Source organism: Heloderma suspectum, chromosome 1 (genome assembly GCF_057233095.1).
Source record: "Heloderma suspectum isolate Gila_16-S chromosome 1, 16-S_ref, whole genome shotgun sequence".
NCBI lineage: Eukaryota > Metazoa > Chordata > Lepidosauria > Squamata > Helodermatidae > Heloderma > Heloderma suspectum.
In genome coordinates, this window is record NC_139458.1 from 60,869,929 (window position 1) to 60,885,110 (window position 15,182).

General features: G+C 49.5%; 1 long non-coding RNA gene across 1 annotated transcript; it reads left to right on the plus strand.

Moving 5' to 3' along the window:
- The first annotated feature begins 4,960 nt into the window (after window positions 1-4,960).
- LOC146357284 (uncharacterized) lies at window positions 4,961-14,335 on the plus strand. The gene is made up of 3 exons (XR_014786660.1): window positions 4,961-5,129; window positions 12,536-12,938; window positions 13,530-14,335. It is a non-coding gene; the product is annotated as an uncharacterized LOC146357284 (long non-coding RNA).
- Window positions 14,336-15,182: the final 847 nt, after the last annotated feature.

Consider the following 15,182-nt stretch of genomic DNA (forward strand, 5'->3'; position numbering starts at 1 on the left):
GGTCAGAGGTGCCAAGACAGTGATAAATCAGATTCAATGGTTTACTTACAAGGAGATACTTTATTGAGTAACGTACAGCACACAGGTGTACCCAATGGTTGGATCAGACAACTTCTCTGAACCAAGAGCCATGAGGTACAATGGGTCTTATACCATACATGTTAGCAATAGGCAGCATAACAGCAGCAAGTGCCCCCTGGCGTGCATTCCGAGCATGGACTAACAGTATTAAGTTCTTAGCACAGCCACCTGTAGCTTTAAGTTAAACAAACTCTGCCTCTCAGGCATATCAGTGATAAGACATGCTCCTCATTAGCAAGGAATGTTCTTGGAGCTGCTTCTCACCCTTTTGACTCATCTGGCTACATCAAGAGGCTGGTTAAGGGAAACAGCAGCCCTCTGACCAAAGGCAGAGAGCATTATGGATCTGAGCCACTCTAAAACTACTAATAGCTTGGTTCAGGCCTGGGGCCTTACAGGTGTAAACTACTCTTCTGTGGCATTTTGGTAAGTCCCTCCTCGTTATTGTTTTCATTGCAGAATTGATTATATCATCCCTAACTTTTCTTCAGCTTGTATATTTTTTCCAGGTTCAGGGTGATGTCTAGAGATAGTTATGATGCCTGAATGTAATTTATGTATTTATTTACTCAGTTCATAATCTGCCTATGTACAAAAGACTCTAGGTCGCATACAGAGTTTTAAAGGGTTTTTTTTTACAATACATAAATAAATATTATCTCAAACACAGTCCAATACCTTAGAAATGCCCTACCCCCACGTTCAGCTTGCCTGGCTGTGGGGGGGGGGGCATTGTGGGTGGGTGGGGTGAGTGGACGTGCCAGGCCACCATTGGCAGAACCCCACGGCGCCACTGGGGAGGGGAGGGGTTTGAGAGGCCTTTTTACTCTCCACGCCCCTCCCAACTGCCTCTCACTCGCATGGCTACCAGGCATTCAGCATGTGCTCCGCTGCCTAAGAGAAGAGGGGCAGTGACAGACTGATTGGTGGTGGCAGCACAATCGGCAGTAGGGACGGCAGAGAATTCCGCCACGGATTCCACTGAGTAGGGATGGTGGAGAATTTCTCCCCGAAACTTCGGGGGGCCGAGCACCAACGTGTTCGGCCCCCCGAACATGTTTCGGGGAGAAATCCTCCGAAACCCCCCCCGCACCCCCCCCCTGGGACGGGACTTACCTTCACCGAATGTCCCTCCCGGTGGCGGGTCCGGCTGGCGGTTCGGCGGGTGTTCGTGCGGGGCAGGAGCGGCAGCCGGTCTTTCGACCGGCTGCCACCGCTGCCATTGCAATCAAAGAAAAAAAAACACACACACCCTGATAGGCTACGTGACGATTCACGTAGCCTATCACGGCTAGATTTGCAAAGTCAGCTGTGATAGGCTACGTCAATCGCCACGTAGCCTATCATGGGTGACTTTAAAAAAAAAAAAAGCGGGTACGGATAATGGCGGCCCCCATAGGGAGCCGCCATTCCCGTTCCTTATTTGGTCGCTGTAGTCTACGTAAACATTTACGTAGACTACAGCGACTAAATAAGGAATGCGAATGGCGGCTCCCTATGGGGGCCGCCATTAGCGTACGCGCTTTTTTTTTTAAAGTCACCCGTGATAGGCTACGTGACGATTGACGTAGCCTATCACGGCTGACTTTGCAGATCTAGCCGTGATAGGCTACGTTAATCATCACGTAGCCTATCAGGGGGCGTTTAAAAAAAAACAAAAACTTTCGCGTTCGCGGCCGGGCGAGGCGGGAAGCCTCCTCCCCGGCCTGAATTTCGGCCGGGGCGAGGCGGGAAGCCTCCCCCCCGGCCTGAATTTCGGCCAGGGCGAGGCGGGAAGTCTCCCCCCCCGGCCTGAACTTCTCAGGGGGAGCAGCGAAGCGCCTCCCCCCCACCGCGAACGTCCTTCAACGACAGGTAAGGGACTTTCGTCCACCCCTACCACTGAGGCTGGATTCTTCAGAATCCAGCCCCCTGGAATCCATGGAAGAACAGCCTCCTGCCCCCCACCCCCCGGGAATCCCCCCGGGATGGCACTTACCTGGGGTAGATGCGGCGGATTTGGCAACAGCGGCGGTGGCAGCGGTGGCTCTGGCGGCTGGTCTCCTAGCCAGTCACGGCCGGGCTGCTACTGCCACCATTGCCGTCCTTGCAGCCATGATAGGCTATGTAAGAATTTACATAGCCTATCACAGCTACCCCCCAAAAAAAACCCCAGCGTATGCAAATGGCGGCGGCTACAGCAGCTGCCATTTGCATTCCCTATTTTTTGCCGATTTATCTTACATAAATATTTATGTAAGATAAAACAGCGAAAAAAAAGGGAACACAAATAGCGCCCACTACGCTATTTGCATTCCCCTTTTTTTCACCGTTTAATCTTACGTAAATATTTACGTGAGATAAATCGGCAAAAAATAGGGAACGCAAATGGTGGCCACCGTAGCCGCCGCCATTTGCATACGCTGGGCTTTTTTTTGGGGGGTAGCCGTGATAGGCCATTTGCGTCCGCAGCAGCCTGTCCGCGGCCAGAAATCCGGCTGCAGTCTGCCCTGGCCAGCTGCTCCACGGCCTGGCTGCGGAGTGGAGCCGGCCATCAAGGATTCCGGGGGGGAGCACCAGATCTCCCCCCCCATCGAGGATTCTGGGGGGAGTGAAGGAGCGCCTCCCCCCATCCCCCCCACCGCAAAAGATTCCACGAAAAGGTGAGTTTCGTACATCCCTAATTGGCGGTGCATCCCCTCTTCAGGCAGGATTGGCTGGGGTTAATACTGAGGCGGCGGCAGCTGCAGCTTTCAGGAGCTGGCAGGTGGCCGTTCCTTCAGACAGGAGCCACGGCTCATTTGTGCACTGCCGGGGGTCTATTGGCTCCTGTTCGCTGCCGCTACCACACAGAAACTCAGGCCAATCCCAGCCACAGGATGAAGGGGGCATATTTGCGTCCCTCTTCCTTCGCGCAATAGGCTATGTAAAGATTTATGTAGCCTATCATGTCAAAGAGCAGGGATGCAAATGGTGTCTTCTATGCCAGATGCCATTTGAGTCTGCAGTACATCAGTCCAGCCAGCGATATGGCAATGGCAGCCATATCGATGGGCCTTTGGAGCCAGCCAGTGGCTCTGCAGAATCGTCATGGAGCGGAGCCAGCCAGCCAGGATTCCAGGGGGGAGGGATGGATCACCTCCCCTCCAGTGGACACCACAAAACAGAACGGGGTGAGTATTTTGTACACACCTAGTCTCAATTCTTAGGATATGGGACTTCACTGATCAGCATCTCTTTCTTGTCCTTACTGTTATTTTTCCTTTAGATCAATGGAATGGACATGAATCCACATTTGTGCGCGTTCTCATGTCTGGACACAGCATGGTGTTGGGCTGGTCAGAGGGCTTATACAGTAGGTCAGGCTGCAGATCCCAGAGCAGACTGTTCCAGCGTGCAGGTGTTAGTGGTTTGATAGACGCAGCATGCAGTGAGAGTGCCTCCTTCCCACTCCATTCCATCATGGTTTGGTGCATGTTCCCCCCACAGGTTCTGGCGCTGCATCTAGGAGGGAATGACCCATTGGTGTGAAAGGCCAGGACCTCATCCTGTGTGCCTTGGCTGATTCCCAGGTCATACGGCAAAGTTGGCCGGGGATAACGATCATTGGTCCTGCTTGCTTCCTCGAATTAATTGGAGGAACGTTTGGAATTTGAGGGCCATGGAAAAGGCCCATTGGAAAGTGAACTGGGAGATGGCATTGGGCTATATCGGAATAGTGATGGGATCATCTCTCATCTGGAAATTATTAGGACATGGTGGGAGCCTTATAGGCAGGACCTGCCCAATTTGGCAATGACAAACTTTGTTGGATCGGCTAAGGGGCCTGCGAAAAGTCCTTCAGCACAGGAGGGGGGAGTGTGACTAAGAATTAGGCTTGTCACTCCCAGTGGCCGCAAGGATACAGGCTTCTGTGTGTGACATGCCATCCAAAGCAGAACCAGGATGTCGCCTGCAACTCTAGACTCCAAGCATCCCCTTTCCCCAGATATCCTTTATGACTCTGGAGATTATGGCCATTAATTTGCACCTTTACTTCCAAGGCATCATTGTTTTATGTAGCTGCCTTAACAGCTTTCCTTGAGGCCCTCAGAATCTCCAGGCTGGGCTGAACAACCAGATATGGTTAGGGATGGCGGAGAATTTCTCCTCGAAACTTCGTGGGGCCAAGCACCAACGTGTTTGGCCCCCCGAACAAGTTTCGGGGAGAAATCCTCCGCCCCCCCGCCCCCTGCCTCCCCCGGGATGGGACTTACCTTCCCTGAATGTCCCTCCCGGCGGCGGGTCCGGCTGGTGGTTCGTCGGGTGTTCGAGCGGGGCGGGAGCGGCAGCCGGTCTTTCGACCGGCTGCCGCCCCCGCCATTGCAATAAAATAAAAGAAAAAAAAAACGTCCCCTGATAGGCTACGTGACGATTCACGTAGCCTATCACGGCTAGATTTGCAAAGTCAGCCGTGATAGGCTACGTGAATCGTCACGTAGCCTATCATGGGTGACTTAAAAAAAAAAAAAAGTGTGTACGGATAATGGTGGCCCCCATAGGGAGCCGCCATTCCCGTTCCTTATTTGGTCGCTGTAGTCTACATAAATGTTTACGTAGACTACGGCGAAAATAAGGGCAACGCAAATAGCGTTGCCCTTATTTTCGCCGTAGTCTACGTAAACATTTACGTAGACTACAGCAACTAAATAAGGAACGCGAATGGCGGCTCCCTATGGGGGCTGCCATTCGCGTACGCGCTTTTTTTTTTTTAAAGTCACCCGTGATAGGCTACGTGACGATTCACGTAGCCTATCACGGCTGACTTTGCAGATCTAGCCTTGATAGGCTACGTGAATCGTCACGTAGCCTATCAGGGGGCGTTTTTTTTTTTTTTTTACTTCCGCGTTCGTGGCTGGGCGAGGCGAGGCGCCTCCTCCCCGGCCTGAATTTCGGCCGGGCGAGGCGGGAAGCCTCCTCCCCGGCCTGAATTTCGGCCGGGCGAGGCGGGAAGCCTCCCCCCCCGGCCTGAACTTCGCAGGGGGAGCAGCGAAGCGCTCCCCCCCACCGTGAACAAGCTGCGAGAAAAGGTAAGTGACTTTCGTCCACCCCTAGATACGGTGCAACTGATTGGGTCCGGAGATACTTGACGCCCAAGCGAAAAATGATATTGTCTGGATTTGGTTCAGGAAACTTAAAAACTGACTAATTAGCTAGGGGTGCAGAGGTGTTCCTTCTCCATATGCTAATAGAGGAGTTCTGCCCTGTCAGGGCATTAGCTGCTTTCCTGCATCTAAAGGGAATATTATGCTGCCTCTATCGCGTCTGCAGAGTGCTGTCCCAGGAGGCTATTCCAAGTGGTCCGGAGCCTGGTGGGTCCTGTGGCTCCTGAACCACTGGAGCATTCTAAGGCCTCCTGTGAGGCCTTGGCAAGGCACTTTGCAGATAAAATTGATCAGATTGGGTGTGTGTGTTACTCTGCATGCTGTGGATACAGTTAGTGAGCAAGAGGCAGCCTGTGGCAAACCGGTTTTGTGGGATCAGTTCCAGCTTCTTTCTCCTGATGAAGTGGACAAGGTGCTTTCATCTGTAAGGCCGACCACCTGCTTTCTTGATCCTTGCCCATCTTGGCTCATTATGGGCTGCAGAGAGAGACTGGGTGAGGGGATCAGGGCAGTGGTGAACGCCTCCCTTGAAGAGGGAGTGATGCCATCAGCCCTCAAGGAGGCAGTGATAAGACCACTCTTAAAGAAGCCCTCCTTGGATCCTCAAGTTCTGAACAACTTTCGCCCAGTCTCAAATCTGCCATTTTTGGGCAAGGTGATTGAGCGGGTGGTGGCGATGCAGTTGAAGGCACACTTGGAAGAAACTGATTATCTAGACCCATTTCAGTCGGGCTTCAGGCTTGGGCATGGGACAGAAACGGCCTTGGTCGCCTTGGTAGATGATATGAGGAGGGCTGTGGATAGGGGTGAATGCTCCTTCCTTGTTCTCCTCGACCTCTCAGCAGCTTTTGATACCGTTGAACACGGTATCCTCCTGGACTGCCTGGAGGGGTTGGGCATTGGAGACACCATATTGTGGTGGTTCCGGTCCTTCCTCTCCGGCAAGTACCAGAGGGTAGCACTGGGAGAGGAGGTTTTGGACCCATGGCCACTCACTTGTGGGGTGCCACAGGGTTCCATCCTCTTCCTGATGCTATTTAATATCTATTTGAAGCCGCTGGAGGCTATCATCAGGAGGTTTGAGGTGTGGTGTCATCAATATGTGGATGACACGCAGCTCTAACTCTCGTTCAAATCTTCACCAAGGTTGGCCGTAGAATCCTTGTCCAAATGTCTGGAGACAGTGAGTGGCTGGATGGGGAGGAAAAAGCTGAAGCTGAACCCTGACAAGAAGACCAAGGTACTTTTGGTGGGAGACAAGAGGAGGCTGGGGGATGTTGACCTGGTGTTGAATGGGGTACGGCTACCCTTGAAAGACCAGCTCCACAGCCTGGGGGTCATTTTGGACTCCCAGCTGTCCATGGAGGCTCAGGTGTCAGCTGTGAGCTGGACAGCGCTGTATCAACTCCATCTGATACGGCGGCTGCGCCCCTTCCTTCCCGACCATCTGCTCCCATTGGTAGTACATGCCCTGGTCTCCTCTCGTTGAGACTACTACAACGCGCTCTATGTCAGGTTACCCTTGAAGACGGTTCGGAAGCTGCAGCTGGTACAGAACGCGGCGGCTCACCTGATTAAAGGCAGCCGCCGGCGAGATCACATCACTCCAGTGCTGAAGGAGTTGCACTGATTACCAGTTGTTTTCCAGGCCAAATTCAAGGTGTTGGTTTTGACCTTTAAAACCCTATATGGTTCCGGCCCAGCCTATCTTAAGGAGCGCCTCCAGCAGCACCAGATAGGCTGCTTAACAAGATCAGCCTCGGATGGCCTTCTCTCTGTCCCATCAGCCAGGACAGCTAGACTGGTGGGGACGAGGGAGAGGGCCTTTTCTGTGGTGGCCCCCACTCTGTGGAACTCCCCCCCTAGGGAACTCCGCCATGCCCCCTCTTTAATGAGCTTCCACTGTGCATTAAAAACATGGTTGTTCAGGCAGGCATTTGGGGTGGGTTAGGGTATTTTAGAAAATGTTTTTATGGTAGAATTTTATTGTTTTAAACTGTTTTATTGTATGCTGTACATCACCCAGAGTGGCTGGGTGACCAGCCAGATGGGCGATTAATAAATTTAATAATAAATAAATAATAAATAAGATGGTAGAAAGCCCAGTCTTTTTCCTCAGATGGGTTCCCCCCTTTTAACTAAATCAATTTTGGACTGTTACTGAGCTGGCATTGGGTACTCTCAGTCTAGGAAATCCAATTTAGGACACATCCTTTCAACATTGGGGCTGCTCCTACAGCCGTGTCTTTGGGTTTTTTCACTGGATCAAATGAAGGTGGTGGGCAGGTGGTGCTTCAAGGCCTTCAAGACTTACCGAGGTGGAATTTTACACCATTCCTAGCTGCATTTAGAGGGGATTGACCTGGTTGGGTGGAGGCAAGGACCTCATCCTGCAGGCCTTGTCCAATTCTGAGTTATCCGGCACCGTGAGCTGGGGATAACAATTATTTGGTCTCTTGTGTTCACAAGAATGAAGTGCAGAATGTTCTGACCCAGCAGGACATGGAAAGGGCCCATCAGAAAGTGGACTGGGAAATAGACTTGGTGCTATACAAGCATGGTGATGGGATCATCACTCACCAGGAAATCATCTAGACAAGGAGGGAGCTTTACAGACAGGATGGTGTGCACCTGTCTGATGCTGGGATTGACATATTTTTGTCGGATATGCAAAGGGGCCTGAGAGAAGTTCTGCAGCGCAGGTGGGGGGAGTTTGACAAGCAATAAGCTTGTCACTCCCGGTGGCGGCTAGGATGGGCAAGGGGGAATGAACTTAGGGCTGGTGAACATTCAGAGACACTGTTATGGTGACAGGTGATGCCTGAAGCCTCCCGAATGGGTTTTGCAACTCGGCGGGGGATAAGGGTTGCCTGTGAGACCAAGTCACCTCACTCACCCAGGAGCGTTGTGGCCCAGGAGGGGGTGACAGGGGAAGGTCTACCTCCCCCATAAGGGGCAGTCCTGAGGGGCAGCGATGGTGTCATGCCACCCCTCAGGCTGTGTATGTTTTTGCCCATTGTAGTGCCAGCTAGCATCTGGCACAGTCCAGTGCCCATCCTCTGTTTTCCCCTTTGCAGATATTTCAATAAATGTGGCCCAGTTTCAATCCAAGCACTTGCATCCATCTCTTTATTATTTATTTATTTGTATTTATGTATTTATTTACAATATTTATATACCGCTCCACATCAGAGGATTTCGGAGCGGTGAACAACGTGATAAAAGAATAAAACAACGGGTTAAAAAAGTTAAAACATTAAAAAAAAAGACAAACCCCAACCAAGTGGAATTTAACAATCCGCAGTTGGTCTTGCAAGGAAGGCCTCTTGAAATAACAACGTCTTCAGGAGGCGCTGGAAGGACCACAATGTTGGTGCCTGCCTGACCTCTAAAGGCAGGGAATTCCACAGGAAGGGGGCCACCATACTGAAGGCTCTTTTCCTGGTGGACTCCAACCGGGCCATGGGCCCATGTGGAACCACCAGGAACATACCCTCTGATGACCTTAGTGACTGGGCAGGTTGGTAAGGAAGGATGCGCTTTCTCAGGTATCCTGGTCCCAAGTTGTTTAGGGCTTTGTACACTAGTACTAATACCTTAAACCTGGCCTGGTAGCGAATAGGCAGCCAGTGCAGTTCCCTCAGCAAAGGAGTTATATGCTGAAAAGGGGCAGCTCCAGATAACAGCCGAGCTGCTGCATTCTGTGCTAGCTCCAGCTTCCGGACCAGCCTTAAGGGCAGCCCTACATAGAGCGCATTGCAGTAATCCAGTCTTGAGGTTACTAATGTGTATACCACCATGGTCAAGCTATCCCTGTCCAGGAGAGGACGTAGCTGGCAAACCAGACGAAGCTGGTAAAAGGCACTCCAAGCCACTGTGGCCACTTGGGCCTCCAGCATCAGTGATGGATCTAGGAGTACTGCCAGACTACAAACCTGATCTTTCAAAGGGGGTGCAACCACATCCAGAACAGGTAATGAGCATATCTCCCAGACTCAGAAACCACTCACCCACAGGGCTTCCATCTTGCCAGGATTTAGCTTCAGTTTATTGGCCATCATTCAGCCCATCACTGAATCTAGGCACTTCCAAGACTTGCATAGCCTCTCGTGATTCAGATTTCACAGGGAGATAGAGCTGTGTGTCATCAGCATACTGATGGCATTTAGCTCCAAATCCTCTAGTGACCACTCCCAGCAGCTTCATATAGATGTTAAACAATATTGGGGACAAGATGGTACCCTGCAGCACCCCATTGCCAAGAGGCCAAAGAATAGCCACCCAATGTTACTCTCTGAAATAGGCCCCGTAGGCAGGACTGGAACAACTGTAACACAGTGCCTCTGATACCCATCCCACAGAGTAGATCCAGGAGGATACCATGGTCAATGGCATCAAAAGCCGATGAGAGATCGAGCAGAATTAACAGGGTTGCACTCCCCCTGTCCCTCTCTCGATGAAGGTCATCCATCAGGGCGACCAAGGCTGATTCAGTCCCGTAACCAGGATGAAACCCAGATTGAAATGGGTCTAGATAATCAGTATCCTCCAAGAGTGCCTGCAGTTGGTCCGCCGTGACCCTCTCAAGTACCTTCCCTAAAAAAGGGGTATTTGCAACTGGGTGGTAGTTGTCTAATACTGTTGGGTCCACAGTGGGCTTCTTCAGGAGTGGCCGCACTACTGCCTCCTTAAGGACAGCAGGGACCACCCCTTCCTGTAGGGAAGCATTTATCACTCCCTGGACCAACCCAGTCATACCCCCTCAGCTAGCTTTTATTAGTTAGGAGGGACAGGGATCAAGAGGGTACGTGGTTGGTCACATTATTGCAAGCACCTATTAACCCTCTCCGCTCACAAATGTCCCACCCCCACATCTGGCTTGCCTGGCCATGGAGGGCGTTGTGGGCAGGTGGGATGGGGGGACGTGCCGGATCGCCATTGGCAGAACCCCCATGGTGCCACTGGGGAGGGGAGGGGTTGGAGAGGCCTTTTTACTCTCCACACCCCTCCCAACTGCCTCTCGCTCATGCAGCTCCCTCCCGCCCTCCCTTAAGCAGTGTGGGTTCTAACTGGTTGCCCTTTTGGGGTCCATGTAGGAATTTTTGGCTCACAGTCTGATTGGCCTGGGCTGTGTGTCTTTTTGCCTACTTCACACCCTACTTAATGGGGTTGGGTGAGTCCTTTAGGTAAATTTGGTCTAATTTTTTGTTAAATTCAGGTCACATTTCTGATGGTGGCTAGGATGGGAAAGGGGGAATGAGCTTAGGGATGGTGAACATTCAGAGGCACTGTTATGGTGACAGGTGACGCCTGAGGCCTCCTGAATGGGTTTTGTGGCTCGCTCGGCGGGGGGATAAGGGTGAGGCGGGTGGCTACTAGGAGGAAGGCTTTTTCTGCTGTGGCACCCCGGCTCTGGAATGAGCTCCCTACTGAGGTTCGCCTGGCATCTACATTGTATTCCTTTTGGCGCCAGGTGAAGACCTTTTTATTTTCCCAGGCATTTTAGCTTCTAAATTTTTATCTTTGCTGTTTTAAATCTGTATTTTAAACTCCTGCACTGCTGCTAGGTTTTATTGTGGTTGTATTGTTATATTGTGGTTTTAATGTTCTATATATTTTAAATTGTTTTATTGTGTGTTGTTTGGTTTTAATTTTTGTGAACCGCCCAGAGAGCTTCGGCTATTGGGCGGTATAGAAATGAAATGAATGAATAAATAAATAAATAAATAAAGAAGGGTTGCCTGTGAGCCGACTCATATCATTCACCCAGGAGCTTCAGGACCCAGGAGGGGGAGACAGGGGAAGGTCTACCTCCCCCATAAGGGGTAGTCCTGAGGGGCAGCGATGCTGTCACGCCACCGCTCAGGCTGTGTATGTTTTCACCCATTGTATCGCCAGCTAGCAGCTGGCACAGTCCAGTGCAAAGTACCCTTTGCAGATATTTCAATAAATGTGGCCCAATTTCAATCCAAGCACTTGTATCCGTCCTTATTACCCCTCTCTGCTTGCAGTAAAGGATGAGTTGTTTGTGCTCTCTTGTTTTCTCCCTTTCAGTACTTTTTACTGCCTGACTCTACAATTTGGTGGAGAGGAAAAAATCCTCCTATCCGATGGCTACACTGCTAAAGCTTTCTCGCAGCTATGAATAATGAATACATCTTAGAACCTTGGCTTAAGGGATTTTCAGTTTTGAGAGAGTTTGGTTGTTCATCTTACTCTAATTACACAGAAAATGTGTATCTAGTGCTTTTGGTTTATCTTGTTCCCTTGAATACACAACTGCACTCAGATGCTGACCTTATTCACCCATTCCACCACCAGTAGCAGAGGTGTGTTTTTTTTAAAGCTTCTGAACAGATTCACAGTGCATGGATCCCTTTCCATCCCTTCTAGGAGTCTTCATTCATCACAAAATTAATGAAGGGTAATTATTAAAGATTTTTCTTCAGTCCTTGTAATTAACACTGCACCTCAAATTGGCTCAGTGCAGAGAAAGTGAGACATTGCTCATTCTGCATCTCCCTGGTGATGTAAACTGGCAGGAGAGATAACAGTGTGCCTTAAACTTGTTACTGCTAAATACCCAAATCTGGATACAAATGAGACAGAGGTGCAATAAAAACCATTAAAGCTGTTGTCTCTAATATGGCACTGCCTTGTTTCATGGTTACACGTGGTTGGGTTTGCTATTAGTACATGCAGACTTCTGGCAAGAAATTATTCGTACTGTGAATATTCATCCAGGGAAAGGTTAAGATGCTTGTAAAGTTGCCAGATTATTATTATTATTATTATTATTATTATTATTATATTGTGTAGTATTTTTTAAATGTTCATTTTAATGAAGTGGAGAGCAATGCAAAGAAAGTGGGGGAGAAGGTATCTCTAGTGGAGGAACTGCTTAGTCCAAATCCTTGTCAGGATCACACTGGGAGGGTAGAACATGAATGGGGAGGCTGGAGGAGAAATAAGAATGCTAGCTCCAGGGCAGGCATACCCCCAAGCCCCACAATTTGGGGCATGTCAGAGAAACAGGAGTGCTTTGGATTCAGCAGATCCAAAACCTTCCCAAATCTGTCCCCAGCATGCTCCCTTTTTGTCTGTATTATTGTCGGAGTGTCAGCAGTAGAATGGCAAGGGTGGCAGAGGTTTCTTCACCTGCAAGGAGCAAAAGTGGATCTCCCTCTCTATCCACAAACCTCCCTTTCTGCAGGTGGAGAGTGTTTCACTCCATCTATGGCCCCTGGGACACGCTTCCAGGGACCATAGGATTGCTGCATAAATGGTGCTTTTGTGAGGTCTTTTAATGGCCCTAACCTTTGTTCTTTCAGCAAAGAAGATTGTGACCTTGTCATGGTGCTGGAGCTTGAGCACCTCAATGACGTCATGAGCTAAATCGTGAAGGGACACCCAAGACGGGAAGGTCATGGCAGAGAGGTCAGACTAAATATGATCCCTGGGGAAGGAAATGGCAACCCACCCCAGTATTCTTGCCATGAAAACTAAATGGATCAGTACAAGCAGAGATATGTCGGTATACCATCGGAAGATGGGATTCCCAGGTTGGAAGATGGTCAAAATGCTACTGGGGAGGAACAGAGGATAAGTTCAACTAGCCCCAGATGTGATGATGCAGCTAGCTCAAAGCCGAAAGGACAGCTAGAAGCCGATGATGCTGGTGGTGAACGACAAATCCTATGTTCTAAAGATCAACACACCATAGGAACCTGGAATGTAAGATCTATGCTATTTGCGTTGCCCTTATTTTCGCCGTAGTCTACGTAAATCTTTACGTAGACTACAGGGACCAAATAAGGAACGCAAATGGCGGCTCCCTATGGGGGCCGCCATTTGCGTACGCGCTTTTTTTCTTCTTCTTCAAAGTCACCCGTGATAGGCTACGTGACGATTAACGTAGCCTATCACGGCTGACTTTGCAAATCTAGCCATGATAGGCCACGTTAATCGTTACGTAGCCTATCACGGGGGTGTTTTTTTTTTTTTTTAACTTTCCTTGCAATGGCGGCGGCGGCAGCCGGTCAAAAGACCAGCTGCTGCCCCCGCCCCTGACGAAGACCCGACGAACCGCCGCCGGGACCCGCCGCTGGGAGGGACATTCGTGAAAGGTAAGTCCCATCCCGGGGGGGTGGCGGGGTGGTGGTGGTGGGGTGGCGGAGAATTTCACTGCCGGTTTCAGGGGGCTGAATGCGTTGGCACTCGCCCCCCCGAAGTTTCGGGGAGAAATTCTCCCCCATCCCTACTTGATTGATAACTGGCAAATAGAGGGAGAAAACATGGAGGCAGTGACAGACTTTGTCTTTCTAGGCGCAAAGATTATTGCAGACGCTGACTGCAGCCAGGAAATCAGAAGACGTTTACTTCTTGGGAGGACAGCAATGACAAATCTTGATAAAATAGTTAAGAGTAGAGACATCACACTGACAACAAAGGTCCGCATAGTGAAAGCAGTGGTATTCCTCGTAGTAACCTATGGCTGTGAGAGCTGGACCATAAGGAAGGCTGAGCGAAGGAAGATAGATGCTTTTGAACTGTGGTGCTGGAGGAAAATTCTGAGAGTGCCTTGGACTGCAAGAAGATCAAACCAGTCCATACTCCAGGAAATAAAGCCAGACTGTTCACTTGAAGGAATGATATTAAAGGCAAAACTGAAGTACTTTGGCCACATAATGAGAAGACAGGATACCCTGGAGAAGATGCTGATGCTAGGGAAAGTGGAAGGCAAAAGGAAGAGGGGCCGACCAAGGGCAAGATGTATGGATGATATTCTGGAGGTGATGGACTCGACCTTGGGGCAGCTGGGGGTGGTGACGGCCAACAGGAAGCTCTGGCGTGGGCTGGTCCATGAAGTCACGAAGAGTCGGAAGTGACTGACCAAATAAACAACAACAACAAACCTTTGTTCAAGTGAGAAGGACAGTTGAGAAATGAACAAAAATGGTTTGGCATAAAAAGAGTTGGGACAGAACATAAATTATATAAAAGTCCCATCATGGGCAATAGTTGGTGTGATTACTGAGATTACTGAAATTTTGAAAAGATCAGCTATGTGTTTAGTTGTAGGTGTGGAGCTGTCTTGTAATATGTACAGGTTCCAATACAGCATCCATGAGAAAAAATGGCAGCCTTTTTGTTTTTTTCAACTACATCATATCATATCTATTATTTATTGTTGTTTTTGTACTTAAAGTTTTGTAGTGGGGCTGCATGGGAAATGCAGTCTCCAATGCACCCTGGCCCAATGTTTAAAATAGGAGGCTCTGGGAATTTTTATCTCAATGCATCCTTGCAGCATTGGATGCTACTGTGCATGTTCAGAAGCATCCATGACTTAAGGATAGAGCCTACAAGCTCTCTGCTGTCACCTGCCAGATACCTCCCTCAGATATTTACTTGGGAAAAGATGGCTTGGCAGGGAGGCCTGGCTAGTGACAAGCCTATTATGAGCTGACCCTGAACTTAAGAGGGAGTTGGGATGTGGTTCATAATGGGCTCAGGAATTCTGAACTGAAGGAGTTTGTTTCTGAACCCTGCACCTCCTATTCCAAAATTCCCTGCCAACACAAATGGTTGAGGAGTTGTTCAGTATCCACATCACGATTAAGAATCACCATAAAAACTCTTGAGAACAGTTGAACATCTGTCTTCAGAGAATTTAGAATAAAGTGTTCATTGCTATTCTTCTTGCCTGGCATACTCAACAGATGCAAGCATTTTTTCTGTAGTTCAAATAAGGTACAAGCCATTAACAAGTCATTCCTTGATGAATACACACACACACACACATATACTCACCAATCCTCTACATAATACCTATTGTATCAAGAACGTATGTGTCTGCAGACAGACTGCTTTCAATAACTACAGGGTCTTGGCCATGAATGGATTGCCAAATTGTCTGAAGCTATCCCTTAATGTACACATTTTTTCATGAACTTGGAATCACTGTATCATTCCTGT